This window comes from Oncorhynchus gorbuscha, unplaced genomic scaffold (assembly GCF_021184085.1).
Source record: "Oncorhynchus gorbuscha isolate QuinsamMale2020 ecotype Even-year unplaced genomic scaffold, OgorEven_v1.0 Un_scaffold_1041, whole genome shotgun sequence".
Taxonomy (NCBI): Eukaryota; Metazoa; Chordata; class Actinopteri; order Salmoniformes; family Salmonidae; genus Oncorhynchus; species Oncorhynchus gorbuscha.
In genome coordinates this window covers 164,790-181,330 of record NW_025745946.1, presented here as the reverse complement: position 1 = coordinate 181,330, position 16,541 = coordinate 164,790, and the positions used below count along the sequence as shown (strand labels likewise).

The 16,541-nt window shown below is 44.1% G+C and overlaps 1 long non-coding RNA gene across 1 annotated transcript; it reads right to left on the bottom strand.

The window, feature by feature from the left end:
• Positions 1–634: 634 nt before the first annotated feature.
• LOC124021088 lies at positions 635–16,102 on the bottom strand. Its single transcript, XR_006836192.1, has 5 exons — positions 15,935–16,102; positions 8,436–8,463; positions 3,195–3,230; positions 2,925–3,001; positions 635–2,061 (listed from the first exon to the last, which is right to left on the bottom strand). It is a non-coding gene; the product is annotated as an uncharacterized LOC124021088 (long non-coding RNA).
• Positions 16,103–16,541: the final 439 nt, after the last annotated feature.

Sequence of the window (16,541 nt, the reverse complement as noted above, 5' to 3'; positions counted from 1 at the left end):
CGGTAGTTGACGGTCTCCAAGGAGTTGATAGTTATGGTTTCCAAGGAGTTGATAGTTGACGGTCTCCAAGGAGTTGATAGTTGACGGTCTCCAAGGAGTTGATAGTTATGGTCTCCAAGGAGTTGATAGTTATGGTTCTAAGAAGTCTGTAGTTACGGTCTCCAAGGAGTTGATAGTTATGGTTTCCAAGGAGTCACTAGTTACGGTCTCCAAGAAGTCGGTAGTTACGGTCTCCGAGGAGCTGATAGTTATGGTTTCCAAGGAGTCAGTAGTTACGGTCTCCGAGGAGTTGATAGTTATGGTTTCCAAGGAGTCAGTAGTTACGGTCTCCAAGGAGTCGGTAGTTACAGTCTCCGCGGGAGCTGATAGTTACAGTCTCCAAGGAGTCGATCTAAAACGAGTCTATAGTCATTTGAAACAAGTAAACTGTACATGAAGTGTAAGCTAGTCATACTGAGGAGATGAATGGTGAGGAATATACCTTTCAATTACACACAGAAACAGACACACAACACATGCACACACAACACATGCACACACAACACATGCACACACAACACATGCACACACACGTACAGAAATCATACGTGAAGACATATGCACACGAGCACACAATGCATTTCCAAGAGATTTATTTAAGAATGTGGAAACTATGTTGTGAAAATATTTAACATGTTGGAATACATTCAAGAAAAGAAAACGTGGATGCTCCAAATACATATGCTACATATTGATGCTCCAAATACATATGCTACATATTGATGCTCCAAATACATATGCTACATATTGATGCTCCAAATACATATGCTACATATTGATGCTCCAAATACATATGCTACATATTGATGCTCCAAATACATATGCTACATATTGATGCTCCAAATACATATGCTACATATTGATGCTCCAAATACATATGTTACATATTGATGCTCCAAATACATATGCTACATATTGATGCTCCAAATACATATGCTACATATTGATGCTCCAAATACATATGTTACATATTGATGCTCCAAATACATATGTTACATATTGATGCTCCAAATACATATGCTACATATTGATGCTCCAAATACATATGTTACATATTGATGCTCCAAATACATATGTTACATATTGATGCTCCAAATACATATGTTACATATTGATGCTCCAAATACATATGCTACATATTGATGCTCCAAATACATATGCTACATATTGATGCTCCAAATACATATGTTACATATTGATGCTCCAAATACATATGCTACATATTGAGTGAAGAAAGATTCTTCTCTATTCGACCAATGATAAAATGGGGAACATTTGATCCAGCTCCTATTGAGAGAATTTCTGAGAACTATTGACTGAGAGACAGAGAGAGAAAATCAAGAAATATTTGAATAGGAGTTCTGAGAGAGGTCTTGTTTTGTTTCCTGGTATTGCTGAGATCTGAATAGGCCTATCTGATCCCGTCTGACATTTAGTTCTGAGTAGAAGGTTGTCTTGTCTCATGATCCTGAGTGGTGAATGCCGACTCCAACATCCGTGATGCCCTTTGACCTGGGTCGTGTTCATTAGGGTGCCTGTTTTCAAATTTTGTGTAACCCAAATGAAAACAAGTATTTCTTATTGGACAAGTACCTCTCCCTTTCATTTAGTTTTAGACTTTTTTCTTCTGTTTTGTGCCTATTAAACACAATGCTGATTCCTGAGCAGTCACATCCATGGTGAGCATATGACCCATTGTCTGATTACTCACCTTATAAACTGATCCCAGTTCAGTTCCTATGGCGCGAGAGAGGGAGATGATTGGTCCTCCAGGGGTTCTACTGGGTCCCATGGAGCCAATCAGAGATCAAAGAGAACAATTCATTCCTTCATTCTAGCTGAAATCATCATTATCCTGAAGGTTCTCTCTCTCTCTCTCTGTAGTGGGTGTGAGAGTCCCAAAAGATGAACTTCTGAGATTGAGGCAGAGAGTTTAACATAGGATATTGACATCTGCTTTTGAGATCGGGGCTGTTGGCATTATACCTTTAGTGAAAGGTGTTTCAATGATGCTTCACTCATCTGTGGGGAGAAAAGAGAAAATGACTAGACGTTGACACACACACACACACACACACACACACACACACACACACACACACACACACACACACACACACACACACACACACACACACACACACACACACACACACACACACACACACAGCTTCATTAAGGCTGTAAGCCCTAGCCTCCTCGAGGTGCTCATCACTTCTGCCAGTCCCTGGGGAGAGTGGCATTACCAATTACCTGCCACAGGACCCCAGTCTCCTCATTATAACACCCAACGGGACACACAAACACACACACGAGCACACAAATGTGTACTCTCACGCACGCACACACATACACAATTCAGTCCCAATCAAAATCCTATTTTCCCTAACCCCTAAACCTAACCCGTTTTCTTACCCATCTTCACTGTGTATAACCTGTATCTGTTGCATCAATATCACACACACCAGATCACTAACACACCACCAGATCACTAACACACCACCAGATCACTAACACACCACCAGATCACTAACACACCACCAGATCACTAACACACCACCAGATCACAACACACCAACAGATTGCTAACACACCACCAGATCACAACACACCAACAGATTGCTAACACACCACCAGATCAGTTCCACAGCACCATATCCACATCCCTCTCTCTCAGAATGATCCTCCTCAGTCAGAAGTATTTTAACCAGAACTCTCTCATGCTTCCTCCTGACCTCTAAGGCCTGACAGGAAATTGAAAGTCTTTGTGTCTATAACGGAGGCTGAGAAACACATTGAGACGTGGACATCCTCTCAAACTCACATCCAAACCCAGCACATCTTGTGTAAGAACAATACTCAGCCTGTCTCTGTATGACTGTTACCTTGGTGTGTTCCCATCTGGATAGGAGGCATAATGCTCAGGTCTGCTGGTAGTCCCACATACACACCTCCATAGTTCCTGAGAGAAGACACACACACACACACACACACACACACACACACACACACACACACACACACACACACACACACACACACACACACACACACACACACACACACACAGAATGAGAAAGACATAGATAGACAGGTCTTGATCACAGTGACCTTCAAGCAAACAAAGTCACACACACACAGGCCATGTTACTCACATCCTTTTTTCTTCTTGTTGTGCAGACTCCTCTGTGCTGTAAACGACATCATCAGTCAGTAATAGTCAGTAACAATTCAGTCAGTCAGTAATAACTCAGTCAGTAATACTTCAGTCAGTCTGTAATAACTCAGTCACTCAGTAATAACTCAGTAAGTCAGTCATAACTCAGTCAGTCAGTAATAACTCAGTCATAACTCTTGTCAGTCATAACTCAGTCAGTCAGTCAGTCAGTCAGTCATAACTCAGTCACTCAGTAATAACTCAGTAAGTCAGTCATAACTCAGTCAGTCAGTAATAACTCAGTCACTCAGTCATAACTCAGTCAGTCAGTCAGTCAGTAATAACTCAGTCACTCAGTCATAACTCAGTCACTCAGTCATAACTCAGTCAGTCAGTCATAACTCAGTCAGTCAGTCATAACTCAGTCAGTCAGTCATAACTCAGTCAGTCAGTCATAACTCAGTCAGTCATAACTCAGTCATAACTCAGTCATTCAGTCATAACGCAGTCAGTCAGTAATAACTCAGTCAGTCAGTCATAACTCAGTCAGTCAGTCATAACTCAGTCAGTCAGTCATAACTCAGTCAGTCAGTCATAACTCAGTCAGTCATAACTCAGTCAGTCAGTCATAACTCAGTCAGTCAGTCATAACTCAGTCAGTCAGTCATAACTCAGTCAGTCAGTCATAACTCAGTCAGTCAGTCATAACTCAGTCAGTCAGTCATAACTCAGTCAGTCATAACTCAGTCAGTCAGTCATAACTCAGTCAGTCAGTCATAACTCAGTCACTCAGTCATAACTCAGTCACTCAGTCATAACTCAGTCAGTCAGTCATAACTCAATCAGTCAGTCATAACTCAGTCAGTCAGTCATAACTCAGTCAGTCAGTCATAACTCAGCCAGTCATAACTCAGTCAGTCAGTCATAACTCAGTCAGTCAGTCATAACTCAGTCAGTCAGTCAGTCATAACTCAGTCAGTCAGTCATAACTCAGTCAGTCAGTCATAACTCAGTCAGTCATCAGTCAGTCAGTCATAAGTCAGTCAGTCAGTCAGTCATAACTCAGTCAGTCATAACTCAGTCAGTCAGTCAGTCATAACTCAGTCAGTCAGTCATAACTCAGTCAGTCAGTCATAACTCAGTCAGTCAGTCATAACTCAGTCAGTCATAACTCAGTCAGTCAGTAATAACTCAGTCACTCAGTAATAACTCAGTCAGTCAGTCATAACTCAATCAGTCATAACTCAGTCAGTCAGTCATAACTCAATCAGTCATAACTCAGTCAGTCATAACTCTGTCAGTCAGTAATAACTCAGTCAGTCAGTAATAACTCAGTCAGTCAGTCATAACTCAGTCAGTCAGTCAGTCAGTCATAACTCAGTCAGTCATAACTCAGTCAGTCAGTCATAACTCAGTCAGTCAGTCATAACTCAGTCAGTCAGTCATAACTCAGTCAGTCATAACTCAGTCAGTCATAACTCAGTCAGTCAGTCATAACTCAGTCAGTCAGTCATAACTCAGTCAGTCAGTAATAAGTCAGCCAGTCAGTGATAAGTCCATCACCCCCGGGAGCTCTGACACACGGTCAAACACACGGTCACATCAAACAAAGGTTAATGAATGGCAATATGTTTATCAGGCAGCTTGTTGAGAACTCTGCCTAACTGTCGATATGTTTATCAGGCAGCTTGTTGAGAACTCTGCCTAACTGTCGATATGTTTATCAGGCAGCTTGTTGAGAACTCTGCCTAACTGTCGATATGTTTATCAGGCAGCTTGTTGAGAACTCTGCCTAACTGTCGATATGTTTATCAGGCAGCTTGTTGAGAACTCTGCCTAACTGTCAATATGTTTATCAGGCAGCTTGTTGAGAACTCTGCCTAACTGTCAATATGTTTATCAGGCAGCTTGTTGAGAACTCTGCCTAACTGTCAATATGTTTATCAGGCAGCTTGTTGAGAACTCTGCCTAACTGTCAATATGTTTATCAGGCAGCTTGTTGAGAACTCTGCCTAACTGATATGCTTATCAGGAAGTAGTCCACATTATTTGACTGTCTGACTCATTAATTCTAGGAAATTGTGTTTTTCCTTTTATAGTTGAGAGGCAGGGCCCTGTGGGCAAGGTGAGGACTGAGTGTGAGTGAGACCGGATGGAGATGTTTGTGGTGCCTGGCTGGAATAAACTGACAACAACAGCACATTCTCCATCTACAGCTGTCATACTGAAAACAACAACACATTCTCCACCTACAGCTGTCATACTGACAACAACAGCACATTCTCCACCTACAGCTGTCATACTGACAACAACAGCACATTCTCCACCTACAGCTGTCATACTGACAACAACAGCACATTCTCCACCAACGGCTGTCATACTGACAACAACAGCACATTCTCCACCTACAGCTGTCATACTGACAACAACAGCACATTCTCCACCTACAGCTGTCATACTGAAAACAACAGCACATTCTCCACCAACGGCTGTCATACTGACAACAACAGCACATTCTCCACCTACAGCTGTCATGCTGACAACAACAGCACATTCTCCACCAACGGCTGTCATACTGACAACAACAGCACATTCTCCACCTACAGCTGTCATACTGACAACAACAGCACATTCTCCATCTACAGCTGTCATACTGACAACAACAGCACATTCTCCACCTACAGCTGTCATACTGACAACAGCAGCACATTCTCCACCAACGGCTGTCATACTGACAACAACAACACATTCTCCACCTACAGCTGTCATACTGACAACAACAGCACATTCTCCATCTACAGCTGTCATACTGACAACAACAGCACATTCTCCATCTACAGCTGTCATACTGACAACAACAGCACATTCTCCATCTACAGCTGTCATACTGACAACAACAGCACATTCTCCACCAACGGCTGTCATACTGACAACAACAACACATTCTCCACCTACAGCTGTCATACTGAAAACAACAACACATTCTCCATCTACAGCTGTCATTACTGACAACAACAGCACATTCTCCACCTACAGCTGTCATGCTGACAACAACAGCACATTCTCCACCAACGGTTGTCATGCTGACAACAACAGCACATTCTCCACCTACAGCTGTCATACTGACAACAACAGCACATTCTCCACCAACGGCTGTCATACTGACAACAACAGCACATTCTGCATCTACAGCTGTCATACTGACAACAACAGCACATTCTCCACCTACAGCCGTCATACTGAAAACAACAACACATTCTCCACCTACAGCTGTCATGCTGACAACAACAGCACATTCTCCACCAACGGCTGTCATAATGACAACAACAGCACATTCTCCATCTACAGCTGTCATACTGACAACAACAGCACATTCTCCACCTACAGCTGTCATACTGACAACAACAGCACATTCTGCATCTACAGCTGTCATACTGACAACAACAGCACATTCTTCACCTACAGCTGTCATACTGAAAACAACAACACATTCTCCACCTACAGCTGTCATACTGACAACAACAGCACATTCTCCACCAACGGCTGTCATACTGAAAACAACAACACATTCTCCACCTACAGCTGTCATACTGACAACAACAGCACATTCTCCACCAACGGCTGTCATACTGACAACAACAGCACATTCTCCACCTACAGCTGTCATACTGACAACAACAACACATTCTCCACCAACGGCTGTCATACTGACAACAACAGCACATTCTCCACCAACGGCTGTCATACTGACAACAACAACACATTCTCCACCAACGGCTGTCATACTGACAACAACAGCACATTCTCCACCAATGGCTGTCATACTGACAACAACAGCACATTCTCCATCTACAGCTGTCATGCTGACAACAACAGCACATTCTCCACCTACAGCTGTCATACTGACAACAACAGCACATTCTCCACCTACAGCTGTCATACTGACAACAACAGCACATTCTCCACCTACAGCTGTCATACTGACAACAACAGCACATTCTGCATCTACAGCTGTCATACTGACAACAACAGCACATTCTCCACCTACAGCTGTCATACTGACAACAACAGCACATTCTGCATCTACAGCTGTCATACTGACAACAACAGCACATTCTCCACCTACAGCTGTCATACTGACAACAACAGCACATTCTGCATCTACAGCTGTCATACTGACAACAACAGCACATTCTCCACCTACAGCTGTCATACTGACAACAACAGCACATTCTGCATCTACAGCTGTCATACTGACAACAACAGCACATTCTCCACCTACAGCTGTCATACTGACAACAACAGCACATTCTCCACCTACAGCTGTCATACTGACAACAACAGCACATTCTCCACCTACAGCTGTCATACTGACAACAACAGCACATTCTGCATCTACAGCTGTCATACTGACAACAACAGCACATTCTCCACCTACAGCTGTCATACTGACAACAACAGCACATTCTCCACCTACAGCTGTCATACTGACAACAACAGCACATTCTCCATCTACAGCTGTCATACTGACGACAACAGCACATTCTCCATCTACAGCTGTCATACTGACAACAACAGCACATTCTCCACCTACAGCTGTCATACTGACAACAACAACACATTCTCCACCTACAGCTGTCATACTGACAACAACAGCACATTCTCCACCTACAGCTGTCATACTGACAACAACAGCACATTCTCCACCAACGGCTGTCATACTGACAACAACAGCACATTCTCCACCTACAGCTGTCATACTGACAACAACAGCACATTCTGCATCTACAGCTGTCATACTGACAACAACAGCACATTCTCCACCTACAGCTGTCATACTGAAAACAACAACACATTCTCCATCTACAGCTGTCATACTGACAACAACAGCACATTCTCCACCAACGGCTGTCATACTGACAACAACAACACATTCTCCATCTACAGCTGTCATACTGACTACAACAGCACATTCTCCACCAACGGCTGTCATACTGACAACAACAGCACATTCTCCACCAACGGCTGTCATACTGACAACAACAGCACATTCTCCACCAACGGCTGTCATACTGACAACAACAACAATAACAACATGGGTTCAATGCCGATTCCCCCTACTCCCCAAATAATGTGTACACTCGTTTGTGCCCCTTTAAGAATTGAAAAGCAGTGGATTAGTGAGAGAAATATGTGCTTGGGGCCAGAGAGAGAGAGAGAGAGAGACAACCATACTCACACTTCTTCTTTGGAGGCTTCGGCTGGACCTGTGAGAACAAAGGTATATTCATTTAAGATGGTTGAACGGTCCTCACACCCCTTAACCTTTTCCACATTTTGTTGTGCTACAGCCTGAATGTAAAATTGATTAAATTGAGATTTTTTTGTCACTGGCCTACAAGGTGTTGTGTTAAGGACCAATACAATACAAAACATTGCTGAGTACCATATTTTCAAGCATAGTGGTGGCTGCATCATGTTATGGGTATGCTTGTAATCGTTAAGGACTGGGGAGTTTTTCAGGATAAAAAATAAAAGGAATGGGCCTCCTGAGTGGCTCAGAGGTGTAAGGCACTTCATCACAGTGCTTGAGGCGTCACTACAGACCCGGCTTTGATCCCAGGCTGTGTCACAACCGGCCATGACCGGGAGTGCCATAGGGCATGCACAATTGGCCCAGCGTTGTCCGGGTTAGGGGAGGGTTTGTCCGGGGGGGCTTTACTTGGCTCATAGTGTGCTCTGGTGGTGGGCCGGGCGCCTGCAGGCTGACTCCGGTCATGAGTTGAATAGTGTTTGCTCCGACACATTGGTGCGACTGGCTTCCGGGTTAAGCAGGCGGGTGTTAAGAAGCGGTCATGTTTTGGAGGACTCATGACTTGACCTTCGCCTCTCCTGAGCCCGTTGGGGAGTTGCAGCTATGAGAGAAAATAGCTATGGATATTGCTCTGTGTGTGTGTGTGTGTGTGTGTGTCTGAAATCTCTCCCATCCACTGCCTTTTCTTTTTAAAACAGAGAAACAGAGAAGCCTTGACTGCTTTCAGTGTTCATGAGCTTGGCCATTGTCCCATTGTGAGTGCTGTTGAAAGCATCTTGTACCTGAGTCACCTATCGATTCTGTACTCAGGCTGTCATCAGAGCAGCACTCTGCCCAGTTATAACAGATATATCTGGTCAGGTAGTCATCAGAGCACCACTCTCCCCATCTGGTCAGGTAGTCATCAGAGCACCACTCTCCCCAGTCATAACAGATATATCTGGTCAGGTAGTCAGAGCACCACTCTCCCCATCTGGTCAGGTAGTCAGAGCACCACTCTCCCCAGTCATAACAGATATATCTGGTCAGGTAGTCAGAGCACCACTCTCCCCAGTCATAACAGATATATCTGGTCAGGTAGTCATCAGAGCACCACTCTCCCCAGTCATAACAGATATATCTGGTCAGGTAGTCATCAGAGCACCACTCTCCCCAGTCATAACAGATATATCTGGTCAGGTAGTCATCAGAGCACCACTCTCCCCAGTCATAACAGATATATCTGGTCAGGTAGTCATCAGAGCACCACTCTCCCCATCTGGTCAGGTAGTCATCAGAGCAGCACTCTCCCCAGTCATAACAGATATATCTGGTCAGGTAGTCAGAGCACCACTCTCCCCAGTCATAACAGATATATCTGGTCAGGTAGTCATCAGAGCACCACTCTCCCAAATCTGGTCAGGTAGTCATCAGAGCACCACTCTCCCCAGTCATAACAGATATATCTGGTCAGGTAGTCAGAGCACCACTCTCCCCATCTGGTCAGGTAGTCATCAGAGCACCACTCTCCCCAGTCATAACAGATATATCTGGTCAGGTAGTCATCAGAGCACCACTCTCCCCATCTGGTCTGGTAGTCATCAGAGCACCACTCTCCCCAGTCATAACAGATATATCTGGTCAGGTAGTCATCAGAGCACCACTCTCCCCAGTCATAACAGATATATCTGGTCAGGTAGTCAGAGCACCACTCTCCCCAGTCATAACAAATATATCTGGTCAGGTAGTCATCAGAGCACCACTCTCCCCAGTCATAACAGATATATCTGGTCAGGTAGTCATCAGAGCACCACTCTCCCCAGTCATAACAGATATATCTGGTCAGGTAGTCATCAGAGCACCACTCTCCCCAGTCATAACAGATATATCTGGTCAGGTAGTCATCAGAGCAGCACTCTCCCCAGTCATAACAGATATATCTGGTCAGGTAGTCAGAGCACCACTCTCCCCAGTCATAACAGATATATCTGGTCAGGTAGTCATCAGAGCACCACTCTCCCCATCTGGTCAGGTAGTCATCAGAGCACCACTCTCCCCAGTCATAACAGATATATCTGGTCAGGTAGTCAGAGCACCACTCTCCCCAGTCATAACAGATATATCTGGTCAGGTAGTCATCAGAGCACCACTCTCCCCAGTCATAACAGATATATCTGGTCAGGTAGTCATCAGAGCACCACTCTCCCCAGTCATAACAGATATATCTGGTCAGGTAGTCATCAGAGCACCACTCTCCCCAGTCATAACAGATATATCTGGTCAGGTAGTCATCAGAGCACCACTCTCCCCAGTCATAACAGATATATCTGGTCAGGTAGTCAGAGCACCACTCTCCCCATCTGGTCAGGTAGTCATCAGAGCACCACTCTCCCCAGTCATAACAGATATATCTGGTCAGGTAGTCATCAGAGCACCACTCTCCCCATCTGGTCAGGTAGTCATCAGAGCACCACTCTCCCCAGTCATAACAGATATATCTGGTCAGGTAGTCATCAGAGCACCACTCTCCCCATCTGGCCAGGTAGTCATCAGAGCACCACTCTCCCCAGTCATAACAGATATATCTGGTCAGGTAGTCATCAGAGCACCACTCTCCCCAGTCATAACAGATATATCTGGTCAGGTAGTCATCAGAGCACCACTCTCCCCAGTCATAACAGATATATCTGGTCAGGTAGTCATCAGAGCACCACTCTCCCCAGTCATAACAGATATATCTGGTCAGGTAGTCATCAGAGCACCACTCTCCCCAGTCATAACAGATATATCTGGTCAGGTAGTCAGAGCACCACTCTCCCCATCTGGTCAGGTAGTCAGAGCACCACTCTCCCCATCTGGTCAGGTAGTCAGAGCACCACTCTCCCCAGTCATAACAGATATATCTGGTCAGGTAGTCAGAGCACCACTCTCCCCAGTCATAACAGATATATCTGGTCAGGTAGTCATCAGAGCACCACTCTCCCCAGTCATAACAGATATATCTGGTCAGGTAGTCATCAGAGCACCACTCTCCCCATCTGGTCAGGTAGTCATCAGAGCACCACTCTCCCCAGTCATAACAGATATATCTGGTCAGGTAGTCATCAGAGCACCACTCTCCCCAGTCATAACAGATATATCTGGTCAGGTAGTCATCAGAGCACCACTCTCCCCAGTTATAACAGATATATCTGGTCAGGTAGTCATCAGAGCACCACTCTCCCCAGTCATAACAGATATATCTGGTCAGGTAGTCATCAGAGCACCACTCTCCCCAGTCATAACAGATATATCTGGTCAGGTAGTCATCAGAGCACCACTCTCCCCAGTCATAACAGATATATCTGGTCAGGTAGTCATCAGAGCACCACTCTCCCCATCTGGTCAGGTAGTCATCAGAGCACCACTCTCCCCAGTCATAACAGATATATCTGGTCAGGTAGTCATCAGAGCACCACTCTCCCCAGTCATAACAGATATATCTGGTCAGGTAGTCATCAGAGCACCACTCTCCCCAGTCATAACAGATATATCTGGTCAGGTAGTCATCAGAGCACCACTCTCCCCAGTCATAACAGATATATCTGGTCAGGTAGTCATCAGAGCACCACTCTCCCCAGGCATAACATATATATCTGGTCAGGTAGTCAGAGCACCACTCTCCCCAGTCATAACAGATATATCTGGTCAGGTAGTCATCAGAGCACCACTCTCCCCATCTGGTCAGGTAGTCATCAGAGCACCACTCTCCCCAGTCATAACAGATATATCTGGTCAGGTAGTCAGAGCACCACTCTCCCCAGGCATAACATATATATCTGGTCAGGTAGTCAGAGCACCACTCTCCCCAGTCATAACAGATATATCTGGTCAGGTAGTCATCAGAGCACCACTCTCCCCCATCTGGTCAGGTAGTCATCAGAGCACCACTCTCCCCAGTCATAACAGATATAGCTGGAGACTAACAGATACTGTGATAAATCAAATCACGAGCGCGCGCACGCGCACACACACACACACACACACACACACACACACACACACACACACACACACACAAGGAGGAAACAGCTGATACTAGTGGTCTACTGTTAGTCAAGGTAAACAAGTCATATCCTCAACCTCAGCTATACTAGTGGTCTACTGTTAGTCAAGGTAAACAAGTCATATCCTCAACCTCAGCTATACTAGTGGTCTACTGTTAGTCAAGGTAAACAAGTCATATCCTCAACCTCAGCTATACTAGTGGTCTACTGTTAGTCAAGGTAAACAAGTCATATCCTCAACCTCAGCTATACTAGTGGTCTACTGTTAGTCAAGGTAAACAAGTCATATCCTCAACCTCAGCTATACTAGTGGTCTACTGTTAGTCAAGGTAAACAAGTCATATCCTCAACCTCAGCTATATTAGTGGTCTACTGTTAGTCAAGGTAAACAAGTCATATCCTCAACCTCAGCTATACTAGTGGTCTACTGTTAGTCAAGGTAAACAAGTCATATCCTCAACCTCAGCTATACTAGTGGTCTACTGTTAGTCAAGGTAAACAAGCCATATCCTCAACCTCAGCTATACTAGTGGTCTACTGTTAGTCAAGGTAAACAAATCATATCCTCAACCTCAGCTATACTAGTGGTCTACTGTTAGTCAAGGTAAACAAGTCATATCCTCAACCTCATCTATATTAGTGGTCTACTGTTAGTCAAGGTAAACAAGTCATATCCTCAACCTCAGCTATACTAGTGGTCTACTGTTAGTCAAGGTAAACAAGTCATATCCTCAACCTCAGCTATACTAGTGGTCTACTGTTAGTCAAGGTAAACAAGTCATATCCTCAACCTCAGCTATACTAGTGGTCTACTGTTAGTCAAGGTAAACAAGTCATATCCTCAACCTCAGCTATACTAGTGGTCTACTGTTAGTCAAGGTAAACAAGTCATATCCTCAACCTCAGCTATACTAGTGGTCTACTGTTAGTCAAGGTAAACAAGTCATATCCTCAACCTCAGCTATACTAGTGGTCTACTGTTAGTCAAGGTTAACAAGTCATATCCTCAACCTCAGCTATACTAGTGGTCTACTGTTAGTCAAGGTAAACAAGTCATATCCTCAACCTCAGCTATATTAGTGGTCTACTGTTAGTCAAGGTAAACAAGTCATATCCTCAACCTCAGCTATACTAGTGGTCTACTGTTAGTCAAGGTAAACAAGTCATATCCTCAACCTCAGCTATACTAGTGGTCTACTGTTAGTCAAGGTAAACAAGTCATATCCTCAACCTCAGCTATACTAGTGGTCTACTGTTAGTCAAGGTAAACAAGTCATATCCTCAACCTCAGCTACACTAGTGGTCTACTGTTAGTCAAGGTAAACAAGTCATATCCTCAACCTCAGCTATACTAGTGGTCTACTGTTAGTAAAGGTAAACAAGTCATATCCTCAACCTCAGCTATACTAGTGGTCTACTGTTAGTCAAGGTAAACAAGTCATATCCTCAACCACACTAGTGGTCTACTGTTAGTCAAGGTAAACAAGTCATATCCTCAACCTCAGCTATACTAGTGGTCTACTGTTAGTAAAGGTAAACAAGTCATATCCTCAACCTCAGCTATACTAGTGGTCTACTGTTAGTCAAGGTAAACAAGTCATATCCTCAACCTCAGCTATACTAGTGGTCTACTGTTAGTCAAGGTAAACAAGTCATATCCTCAACCTCAGCTATACTAGTGGTCTACTGTTAGTCAAGGTAAACAAGTCATATCCTCAACCTCAGCTATATTAGTGGTCTACTGTTAGTCAAGGTAAACAAGTCATATCTTCAACCTCAGCTATACTAGTGGTCTACTGTTAGTCAAGGTAAACAAGTCATATCCTCAACCTCAGCTATACTAGTGGTCTACTGTTAGTCAAGGTAAACAAGCCATATCCTCAACCTCAGCTATACTAGTGGTCTACTGTTAGTCAAGGTAAACAAGTCATATCCTCAACCTCAGCTATACTAGTGGTCTACTGTTAGTCAAGGTAAACAAGTCATATCCTCAACCTCAGCTATACTAGTGGTCTACTGTTAGTAAAGGTAAACAAGTCATATCCTCAACCTCAGCTATACTAGTGGTCTACTGTTAGTCAAGGTAAACAAGTCATATCCTCAACCTCAGCTATACTAGTGGTCTACTGTTAGTCAAGGTAAACAAGCCATATGATGGTGTTGTTCATGTGACAGGTGATAATATGTTAACTGTAGTAGATGTTAACCAGTACATCAGTAGGACATGGTGTCTGTCTATGGTATTCTCGTTACCTGTTGATTTTCACTAGTATCCATTTTCCATACACAACATTACATGTTGAATTAGAGGTTGAAAATGCCTTCTATTGAACATCAAACCCAAGGCACATTGGCCAAACATATTGAATATAACAGACTAACAAAGAACATCTGCTTTCAACAGGGTTTCTCCTTTCATAATGATCATGTCAGGGGAAAGCATTTCAAGGGTAATGTCTATTGGCTTTGATTTCTGAAAGTCTCTCTCTCTCCCTCAGAGTGTTGACGTATCAATGATATCAAGACTGCTGCTTTGATTCTAACTGACAGTGTGTCTGATTCAACTAGTTTAGCTTCAGATCAACACACACGCTCACACACGCCAGGCAAGCACGCATACACGGTTGCACTTGAATGAGCGAGCGCATACACACAAACAAACACAAACAAACACACACACACACAAATCATTGCCCACATACTGTACACAGAAGGTACTTCTGTACCCTACAGCTCTATTCATAAAAAACTCAATAACTCTCCATAATTATAAATCCCTGTTTCCACAACTCTCTATTGTAAAGCCCTGTTTCCACAAGTCTCTATTGTAAAGCCCTGTTTCCACAAGTCTCTATTGTAAAGCCCTGTTTCCACAACTCTCTATTGTAAAGCCCCGTTTCCACAACTCTCTATTGTAAAGCCCCGTTTCCACAACTTTCTATTGTAAATCCCTGTTTCCACAACTCTCTATTGTAAAGCCCCGTTTCCACAACTTTCTATTGTAAACCCCTGTTTCCACAACTTTCTATTGTAAACCCCTGTTTCCACAACTTTCTATTGTAAACCCCTGTTTCCACAACTTTCTATTGTAAATCCCTGTTTCCACAACTCTCTATTGTAAAGCCCTGTTTCCACAACTCTCTATTGTAAACCCCTGTTTCCACAACTCTCTATTGTAAACCCCTGTTTCCACAACTCTCAATTGTAAACCCCTGTTTCCACAACTCTCTATTGTAAAGCCCCGTTTCCACAACTCTCTATTGTAAACCCCTGTTTCCACAAGTCTCTATTGTAAAGCCCCGTTTCCACAACTCTCTATTGTAAACCCCTGTTTCCACAACTCTCTATTGTAAATCCCTGTTTCCACAACTTTATATTATAGATCGATGGCACACTCACCTCCTCCAGCCGTGCTGGTCGTTGAGGAATATCCACAACCCATCTCACATCCACACTGACCTGACAAGATGAACAAGGGAGACACAGAGAGAGAAGAAGTGGAGAAGAGGTGGACAGTAGTAGTGGAGAGAAGAGGTGGAGAGGGGGACAGTAGTAGTGGAGAGAAGAGGTGGAGAGGGGGACAGTAGTAGTGCGGTCTTTGGTTTGCTGCTGCTGTCTCTCTCTGTGGTGCCCTCTGAGTGTCTCCACTGTGAGACTGAAGCAGCATGTTAAGTCAAGGATTGGGGGAGGAAACTTAAAGAGAGGGGAGGAGGAGAGAGCGAGGGAGGAAGAGATAGGTTAACTGTTGTAACACTGTGTGTGTGTGTGTGTGTGTGTGTGTGTGTGTGTGTGTGTGTGTGTGTGTGTGTGTGTGTGTGTGTGTGTGTGTGTGTGTGTGTGTGTGTGTGTGTGTGTGTGTGTGTGTGTGTGTGTGTGTGTGTGTGTGTGTGTGTGTGTGTGTGTGTGTGTGTGTGTGTGTGTGTGTGTGTGTGTGTGTGTGTGTGAAAGAGAGAGAGAGAGAAGTGGCGATGGAGAAGAGGGGAGAGTGGGTATATTCCTCTCCCTG